General features: G+C 42.8%; 1 long non-coding RNA gene across 2 annotated transcripts in view; it reads left to right on the forward strand.

Annotated features, from left to right (window-relative positions):
• Nucleotides 1-8,605, forward strand: part of LOC139085157 (uncharacterized) — an 84,933-nt gene extending 76,328 nt beyond the window's left edge. For both annotated transcript variants that reach the window (XR_011543233.1, XR_011543232.1), the window contains one exon: nt 8,100-8,605. This is a non-coding gene — a long non-coding RNA (uncharacterized lncRNA). The remainder of the gene's footprint in view (nt 1-8,099) is intronic.
• Nucleotides 8,606-9,735: the final 1,130 nt, after the last annotated feature.

A 9,735-nucleotide genomic window follows, 5' to 3' on the forward strand; every position in this document is an offset into this window, starting at 1 on the left:
GGCCCAGTGTTTCGTTGGTTCGAATCCTGGGCGCGGACATGGCACTGCTCATCAGACCACGCTGAGGCAGCGTCCCACATGCCACAACTAGAAGGACCCACAACGAAGAATATACAACTATGTACCGGGGGGCTTTGGGGAGAAAAAGGAAAAAATAAAAAAAATAAAATCTTTAAAAAAAAAAAAAATAAGTGAAACAAAGGACAAGTAAAGAAGATCCTAAGGAGAAAAAACATGTGCAAAAGCACGTATCCAAGAGAGTGCATCCAAATGGAGCACAAGGAATTGACTGTAGTTGGAGTGGGGGAAGCAAGGAAGAAGTGAGACAGTGTTTGGGGGTAGGGCAGTGATGGAGGCTGAGGTTATGCTCTGGAAGCCATGTTGAGGAGTTTGTCCCTTATCCTGAGGGTCGTGGAGAGATTTCAAAGGCTTTGATATCAGGAAATGACATGATTAGAAAGATGACTCTGAAATTAAAAGGAGGCCAGGTTGAAATGTACAGACCAGTAAGAAGACTGTGCTAGGCAACCAGAAAAATGTTAATACAATCTGGAGTTGAGTGGTTGTCCTGGAGGGAAGTGGAAAGATCTGAAAGTTTTAGGAGGTAGATTTGATGACTGTTGACTCAGAGTCACCTGAGAGAGTAGCCAGGGAGGTTGCAGCCTTTCTCCTCTTGTGAAGCTTCTGGACCAGATCTCTAGATCTTGGAGGCAGGAAGTGAGGAGACTGTATTCCATGAGACCCTCAGAACTAATTCCAACCTGCCCCATTTTCCTGTGTACCTCAGCACTTGTGGAAGTCCAAGCCTTTCTTTTCAACCATTACACCTTGAACTCTTCTCCCCTTGTTAGTTGGTATAATATTTTATTTTCCCCCATTCCTTCCCACCGCAGTTCTCCGAACCATTCCATTGCACCTGTTCATGATCATTACATTCTTTATCTTTGTCTTGAAATAGCCATGAAAAAGCCATTTCCCACTTCCTTAATTTTCCTGAAAACTTGTTGGTAACAGTCTTTCTTTCTACCTTAAGTCTTATCATCTTTTCAACTTCAATCTCCATCTAAACCTCAGGCCTTTTAGTTCTATGCTTTCCTTATCTTGAGGGACATTTTTGATCTCTTCATCCCAGTCACTAAGTTTTAATGGTCTTATGCTTGCTTTTGTCATTTTTGGACAGTGTATTTTACAAATTACACGTTCAAGTGTTCCAATTTCCAACCAACCAGAACTTTGCTCTCCCAAATCTCTCCATCAAACCACCCCACTGAAACCTTGTCTTTAACCCCATCCTCTCCAAACCTCTAACTACGAACCATCTCCTCTGAACTGCCCTTCTTTTCCACCTCAGATTTTTATGGTCTACTATTTTATTTAGTCACCCCTGTGCAAGAGCCTCCCCTTTCTTACCACCCCTCCTCCCACTACCCCGTTTCTCATTATACCTACCCAGAAAAATACTCCAGATGACCCCATCCATCTATCTTCTCCATGTGTGCACTCATGATGAGCATGACTGGAGTAAATCACACTGCCCAAATTTTAGTGCCGTTAGGAATTTATGACCACTGATGACATAACACATAACACTTGCCAACATTCTTACTGAGTTTCTTTAGTAAGTGCACTATTCCCCTTCCTGAGGACTAGTTTCCTAACTTCTATACTTTCCTTAATTCTAAACTCTGCACTCACCTCCTTCTACAGGGTGTCACTTGATATTTCATTGAGTAAATAAGAGACACCAAAGGAGCGTACCCTCATTCCAACCATCGTATCTACATCTGTCTGTACTTATTTCCTACTTCCTTCCTGCTTAAATGGAGGATGTGTTTCTCCTCTCACCAAATGCCAATTCCCTTCTATGTGCAATCCCCTTCTGTGTGTGTGTGTGTGTGTGTGTGTGTGTGTGTGTGTAAAATCTCCAGCTTAAGCCTATTTTATGACAAGCAGACTAACATACTCAAATGCCCACTTAATATATTCGCTTGGATGTCTCAGGCATTTCAAACCCAATAAATGCAAACCTGAAATCTTCCGCTCTCTAAATGTGCTTGTCTCCAGTCTTCCCCATCGCGATAAACAGTTCCAGTATTCTCTGAGTTGTTTGCCCTAGAAACCTGGAAGTCATTCCTTTTCTTACCCCCATTTCCTATTTATTAACTGATTCTGTTGCTTCTACTTTCAAGGATGATATTTAATCCATTGATTTCTTTCCGCTTCTGCTACAATCAACCTAATCGAAGTGCCAATGTTCTCTGGATCTGGACTACTATAAAGCTTGTTAACACAGTCTATATATTTAATAAAACCTCAACTCCTTCCTTGGTCTAAATGCCCTGCATTATTTGGCCTTTACACATCCAGTTAACCTCAAATTCAACCATCCAGTCATTTCTTCTCTGAGTGTCAACCACGCTGCTTTATTTTGGTTTCTTAGTCAAACTAGGCTCTACTCTACCTCAGGCCATTTGCGCTTGCTATTTTCTCTGTCAGAAATTTCTCCACTCTTCGCCTGGGCTATTCTGTTCATCTTCTATTTGTCAGCTAAAATATCACTTCCTTAGTGACTTCCTAGTCTACTAATCAAAATAGATCTCCCTTATTGTTCTTTCTTTTGAATTTTTTTTCTTGATAGGACATAGCTGCCTTCCTTTTCTTAAAAAATTTTTTTGAGGGGGTTTGGGAATTTAGTAATTGTTTACCGTTTATTCCTCACTAGAATTCAATTTCTGCATCGTCAGGGATCATGGCTGTTTTCCTTACCATCTCCCCTGGCATCTAGCACTGTTCCTGAAGCACAGTGTGTGTTGAATAGATATTTGTTGAACAGATGGATTTGAAGTTGAAGTTGGAAGCATCTAGAAGGATGCTTAAGTTTCTTACTCAGACAACTAGGAGGAATGAATGTTTCCTCTACCAGGTGGGAGATCACAGATCACAGGATGATGGGGAGATGAATGTGGTGGGAGGGAGTCTGATAGTTGCGTTTTGGACATTATCTGTGTGAAGGACCTGTGGATCCTCAGGTGTAAATGTCAAGGAGGTGGTTAATATTTATTGCCCTAGAACTTGGGATAGACATCTGGACTCGAGGCAAAGATGTGAGAGTCTGCCATATGAATGGTAATTGAAGCTCTAGTTAATTCCACCTAGAACTTTTCGTTCCAGTGCCAGTTAATATGCTGCCATCCTTCGCTCACACTAGCTTTTTGACTATAGCCCCGTGGTCCTTGAGTTAAGAGAGCTGCCCTCCAGTAGAGAGCACCACTTGTCTGCATTATAGAAGGACTGTTTGGAACATATCAAATGGCTCCTGGACAGGATCTTGGTTAAAAACAATAATGAAAATCCCTCACCAAGATTTGGGTTAAATGGCTATAAAAGAGAGTGGCTGCTTTAGGGGAACTAGTATTTACTGAGCCCCTACTGTGTACCAGGCTCTTGAACTACTTTATTTCATTTAGTCTTTGCAGATGTAGGGTTTTTACATCTGTTTACCGACTGTAGCGTGACCTTCTTCTGTCCAGGAAGATCATAAAATTCCTTTTGAAGGTTTAAATGCAACAACATAGAACCAAGTACCTCATACTCAGTATGTTCTCAAGAAAAACTAGCTCACCGCCTTCTACACTGCAGCCCTTTCAACAAGCAGGGGTTTTAAGATTACAGTTGCCCATAGGCCTTGTCCTGCAGGGATTTCCCAGCAGATGAACTTGGGCTTCCTATGGAAAAGTACAAGAACAGTAGAAAGGTGTAGGTGCACGTATGTGTGTATCCCTGTAACAGACAGGCACGTGGGCTGCACTTCACCTATCTAGTGAGAACGTGAGCCCAGCTTTCAGAAATAAACACCCATGGATGCAACGTGACTGGCATCAAATGGATACTGTCCATTCAATACGCTATAGTGTGTGCTATAATAGAAGTATCTGCAGGGAGAATTCATCTCTGAGAGCTGAGCTGGATGCTAATAGAATCAGCACAAATACGAGGAAACTTGGGGTAGAGACATAAGCAAAATTTCTCATGCACACTTTAGTGTAGAACACTGCACACACGCCCACACACCCTATGTAATAGGTATGTACCCATCTGCCAATCGACCTGTCTCACACCGGCCCTCCGAGTACATTACGTGTTCCTCCACATCCCGCTGGGAGAAGGGTTTGGTTTGTAGGTTGCTGCTGCATTTTTCAACTTTACTAGTACTTGCCGTAAGACTCTTCTTTCAAATATTTGCATTCAGAAGTTAAAAATAAATCCAGTGGGAACACATGTTGTTTTTAATTTTCTGAGATCCCTTAGGCAGTGGTTGGAGTTGGGGGTGGGGGGAAGGCAACAGCCCTTTATTTTGCTTTCTAAGCTTGACTTCTACTTACCTGCTTCAGAGAAACTGCAAAACATTTGGGGATGCTTCCCTTAATGTTTGGTCTCCCCCTGGCTCTTTCCTCTGTCTGACCAGAATGGCAAAAGTATAGAATGTTAGAAGTTCAGAACTTGAGGGGAACTTGGAGATGTTCTTGTATAATTGCTTATTTTAAAGAAAAGGAAGCCAGAGTCCAGAAAGGGAAAGTGACCTTCCCAAGGTCACATCACTATCAAGTGGCAGAGCCTGAAATGATCCAGGTCTCTTATTCCCATTGAGGATTGTTTAGGGAATGCAATGAATGCCTTTACTTATGCTGCTGCCCTGCTTGGTGTGAAACCCAAGAGTCTCATACCTCGACCCCCTCTCCCCGACCCCCAGGGATCATAGGAATCCTCAAACCAGCTCAGCCACAGGAGGATCCGTGAGGTCCCGGGCTTTACTGATCCTGCCTGACCAAGCCACTTGCCCTCTTTCTGCCTTCACTTCTTTGAAACAAAAGATAGTAGTGTTTTCCTGCCTTCCATTCTTTATAGAGACAACCTGTGGACAGAACTTCGTGGAAGGAAGGCTTTTATAGTGCTAGAGTTTAGTTCACAACTGGGTGATCCTGACATGCTTGTTAATGAATGTACGTAACTGATAACGGGGGCATATATAACCTGAAGTAGTCCTGACCCAATCTTCCACTGCTCTTCCGGGCACACTAGCTTTCTTCTTGTTTCTTAAACACACCAAGCACACTCTAGACTCCAGGCCTTTGCAGTTGCTACTGCTTTTTGCTGGGATCCCCTCCTCCCTGGAATCTGCAGGGTTTGCTCCATCAATTCCTTCAAGTTTCTGCCCAAATGTCAGCTTGTCAGTGAGTCTTTCTGTGGGGAATCTATTCTAAATAGCCACCCCTCCCCGAGAACTCCCTATTTATAGTCCTCTGCTTATTGTTATATTGGCACTTATTACAGCATATTATACTTGTTTTTTTGGGATATTGTCTGTCTTCCCCTCAAAGGCTGTAGTCTCCATAAGGGCATAGGTTTTCCTCTGTCCTAGTCTTTGTTACATTAGTAGTACCTACAAAAGTGCCTAGAACCTACGACACTCGATAAATAGTTATTCAGTGTGTGAATGAATGAACACCATGTTTCTTCTATTAGACTGTGCTGTCTTTCAGTGTCCTCAGTTCCTCTGGTCTCAGGGATCCTTCTCTGCTAAGAAGGCTCCTGCTTGGTCAGTATTAATATCTGCTGACACCACTTAATATTTTATGGGATTCCCTTATCAGGTTGCTCAAATGGTGGGAATGAGAACCTACCTTGTCTCTCATTTACTTCTCACTTGGGATTCAAAAGAAGATTGAATTGGATGTCAGGAAGCCTGAGTTTCAGCACCATACAGCTCTCCAATCATGTGAATCCCTCTACTCTTTGGGCCTTGATTTATTTACCTGGAAACTGTGCCCTCTGGCTTTAACTACTCTTAGATGGAGGAACATTAGCATCAGGAGGGCTTCACATCCGGGTACAAGGCCCTGTCTTGGGGAAGTTGGAGCTCTAACAAAGAGGAGCAGCAGAGGGTCTCAGGCACAGGAAATAAAGTGGGGGTCCCAGTTATTCAGCGTCAGACATGGGGTGAGGACTTGGTTAAGAGAATAGAAGGTGAGGCCCAGGGACTGAATCACAAGGTCAGAGTAAGGCCAAGGATAGTTTGAGTTCCCTTATTAGCTCTTAAATTCTCCAAAGTGAGAGGATCAATAAAGGAGGCAGGGACAGTGTCAAGGTACTGAGAGCCCTAGGTTAGTGCATGGTGGCATGGGGGTAATGGAAGGGTATGGCCCTTCATTTAGTCATTCGGGCTGTTGGGCTGAGGACTTCCTCTAACCTCGTGGGCCCCATGAGGAAGCATTTTCCTGAACATTTCTAGACAACTGCCCACTCTTTGCTCATCCAACAGGGAGGAGGGAAGAGTAATCTGAATGGTGGGCTTGGATGAAGACCTGGGCACAAATGAGCCAGCCCCTTCATCCTGCTTTCTTATAAGGATCATGCTGTAACTTCAACCTGGGGAGGCCTGTGGCTTTCTGCTTCTGCCTGTGAAAGAGTAAATAAACCTGCCTAATCTTGGGGTTCAGCCTTAGCGGGCCCAGTTATCCAAATATATAAGCTGAATTCTCCAATATCAGCTTCTTGTCAACAATCAAGATAATGTTTTGGCCTCCGTGAGCCTTATTCTTTTGTCTTACATTTCATTTGGCTTAGAACTTGGGTGGGAACGAGGAATGCTGTTTACTGGATCCCTTCAACTCCCATATCATCAATGTACTAGTCAGTCAACAACACCTACTGAATACCTACTATGCACCTGGCACTGTGGCAGTAGGGAAAGTGGGTAGAAAACTATTTGTGGAACACGTGCTAGTGTAGCAGATATATTCTAGATACATTACACATCTTCTTACTTAAACCACACAGTGGATGCAGGATTATTATTTCCATTACAGATGAGAAACTGGCTCAAAAATGTAAAACAACAACAAAAACTTGTCCCTGGTAAGCATAGGTAGTATATGCTGGAGCCAGAATATATACTTTGCTATGTCTAATGCCAAAAGTTATATCACTTGTGGTTTCTGCTCTCCAACTCACAGCCTACCAGTGGGAACCGTTAAATGGGTCCCAAATTACAACATCTTCCAGATTGTGGCCCCTGTTAGTTAGGGACAAGCTGCAATGGAGAAAAAGGAAGGACTGTACTCAGAGTGAGGGCCGTAGGGTTATAAAAGACTTTCCTGCAGGGTGATAATTGAATTGATCTTTGCAATTTCAGTATGAATCAGGTAACCCTGGATTGTTATTGTTATCACTTACTATCTGCTTGATGTTAAGCAAGTTATGTAACCACTCTGAGTTTCAGTTCCCTCATTTGTAACATAGAGATAGTAACTGTAGCCCCACGGGTTTGTAGGGTGGATTAACTGATGTAACATTTATAAAGCTACCAGCACACTCCTTGGCCCGGGGTAAATGTTCTTCAACATTGGCGTTCTCCTTATTCACCCTCTGAATCTCAGCACTCAAGTAAGGAGCATTGCGTGGTCAAGAAATTAGTCTTTGCTGGAGGGAAGCGACTCTGTTGGACATGTTTCTGGGCACAAGGTGCTTTGAAAATGATTTTCACAGGTGACTTCCAGAAATTTAGACTTGATATAATTTCACAATGGGACCACTAAGGTCTGAAATCAAAAAGTCTGAACGTCTGCTTTATCTGATGCTCACACTCCTTCTAAAGGGGAGATGGAATCCAGATGTTCAAGAAACTTTTATTGCTTATGTTGCAGTTTATATAACTCTGATGAGACTGTTATGGTCCAAATGTCCCTATGCTTACCCCAGGAAAGCAGAAGGTAATTATCATTTCTGTGAGTGCTTGGAGCGCTTTGAAACATTTTTCATCACCAAAATATAAAAGGGAGGTAATTTTCATTTTATTTGTTTAGTTCTTGATTGTTTCTTCCTCTCTTTTTATGGGATCAAAAAAGAGAGTGTTGCATACCACATTTGGTTTGGGATTAAAACTAAACCGTGTCCTCAAATCGTCTTACAAAGACTGTGGTTGCACCGTTTCCTGGACGGGTTGGTACAGTGGTCAGGTCTTGCAAAAAAAAAAAAGTAAGTTTAATGTAAAAATTGACTAGTGAGATCTTTTTTTTTCTTTTTCTCTTACTTCTGAGCAGACGAGAATTCAAAGAATAAAATACAGCAATCTGGAGAAGTCCAACGTGGATTTTAAGTCTCCCTCTCTGCTCACATCCCCAAGTTCATGGAGGGCAGGAATCTAAGCATTGTTGGAACTGCTTAGGTGCCAAGAACTATGCTCTCGCTTTTGGCACGGACGACTCTTCGATCTCGCCTATGGTGAGAAGAATGAGCGGCCTATATCTGGAGCACCTGGTTGTGTGTTAAAATGAAGAACCGTGGTCCAACACCAGGCGGACTCTGCATCAGCAGCACTGGCGATGCAGCCTGGGAATGCCCTCCCCCCTTTAAAATAAGCTCCTCCACTTATTATTCACACGAAAGTTTGGAAAACACTGGCGCAAAATCTGTGCTAAAGCATAGAAGAGAAGACAACTGTTGGTTTGCTCAACAACTGGACTAGAAATTAATTTGGCTCAGCTTGGAAAAGAACCCCCGCCCCCAAGTTAGCAAAAATAAAAAGTAAAGACATGTTTTGTAAAAAGCCTGTTCATCTTGAAATCTCCCTCCTTTGTCTGCTGCTTTTCATCTGTGTGTTGTCCTCTCTCTTTCGGGATTACAAAATTTTCCAAATGGTTGTGGTGATTTTGAGCACGTTCCCTGAGATCGTATCTCTCCCCAGCTCTAAGGAGAATAGGTCAGAAGTAAGTTCCGGATGCAGGGGCTTACCATGCAAGGACACAGCTCTCTGTAACTCCGGCCTTGGCCCCTTTTCTATTGAACACCTTCTTCCCACCCAGCTTGTTTTAGACATATTTACCCACAAAACCTTCTTCCATGCTCCCAGCTGGAAATAATCTCTCCCTCTCCTGGGCTGTCAAGCTCTTTATCAAGCACGCTTCATTATTCCTGTCTGCCTTGCAATGACTTAAATCAAATGAAATGTCATTTGTGTAATGCTCTCCAAAGCATTTTCACATGCACGACCTCGTTAATCTTCATGATGTACCCTCGTTGGCCATTGGAACTCTCCTTGGTTTAAGAAAATGTGCTGAGGCCCCAGAGGTTAAGTGACTTCCCCAAGATTAGTCAACTTGTTAGGGCTACAGGCAGATCATCTTTCCATTATGCTGTTTCTCATATAAGTTGTAGAGTTTTATGCCTCCTTCAACGAACTACAAATTTTTTTTTAAGTTAAGCATCTATATGTGCCAGAAACGTACCAGATACTATAGGAAATAAGGGAGTCAGCAAAGCTTCTTCTGTTAAGAAATTTACAGTCTTAGTAGAAAGTAAATCAGGTTCACAAATAACTTTCACTCATGCTATGTTTTGGGTGTTTGGGTCCCCTGCTTAATTCATATGTTGAAATCCTAATGCCCAGTGTGATGGTGTTAGAAGGTGGGACCTTTCAGAAGGGGTTAAATCACAGAGGCCAGATCAATGCCCTTATAAAAGAGGTTCAAGAGAGCTCCCTTTTCCTTTCCACCATGCAAGGATACAATGAGAAGTCTGCAACTTGGAAGAGAGCCCCTGTCTGACTGTCCTGGCACCCTGATCTTGGACTTCCAGCCTCCAGAACCGTGAGAAATACATTTCTATTGTTTATGAGCCAATGTTTCGTTATAGCAGTCCAAACAGCTAAAACAGCCCTATCTTGCAGTTATGTATTCT

Source organism: Equus przewalskii, chromosome 8 (genome assembly GCF_037783145.1).
Source record: "Equus przewalskii isolate Varuska chromosome 8, EquPr2, whole genome shotgun sequence".
Taxonomy (NCBI): Eukaryota; Metazoa; Chordata; class Mammalia; order Perissodactyla; family Equidae; genus Equus; species Equus przewalskii.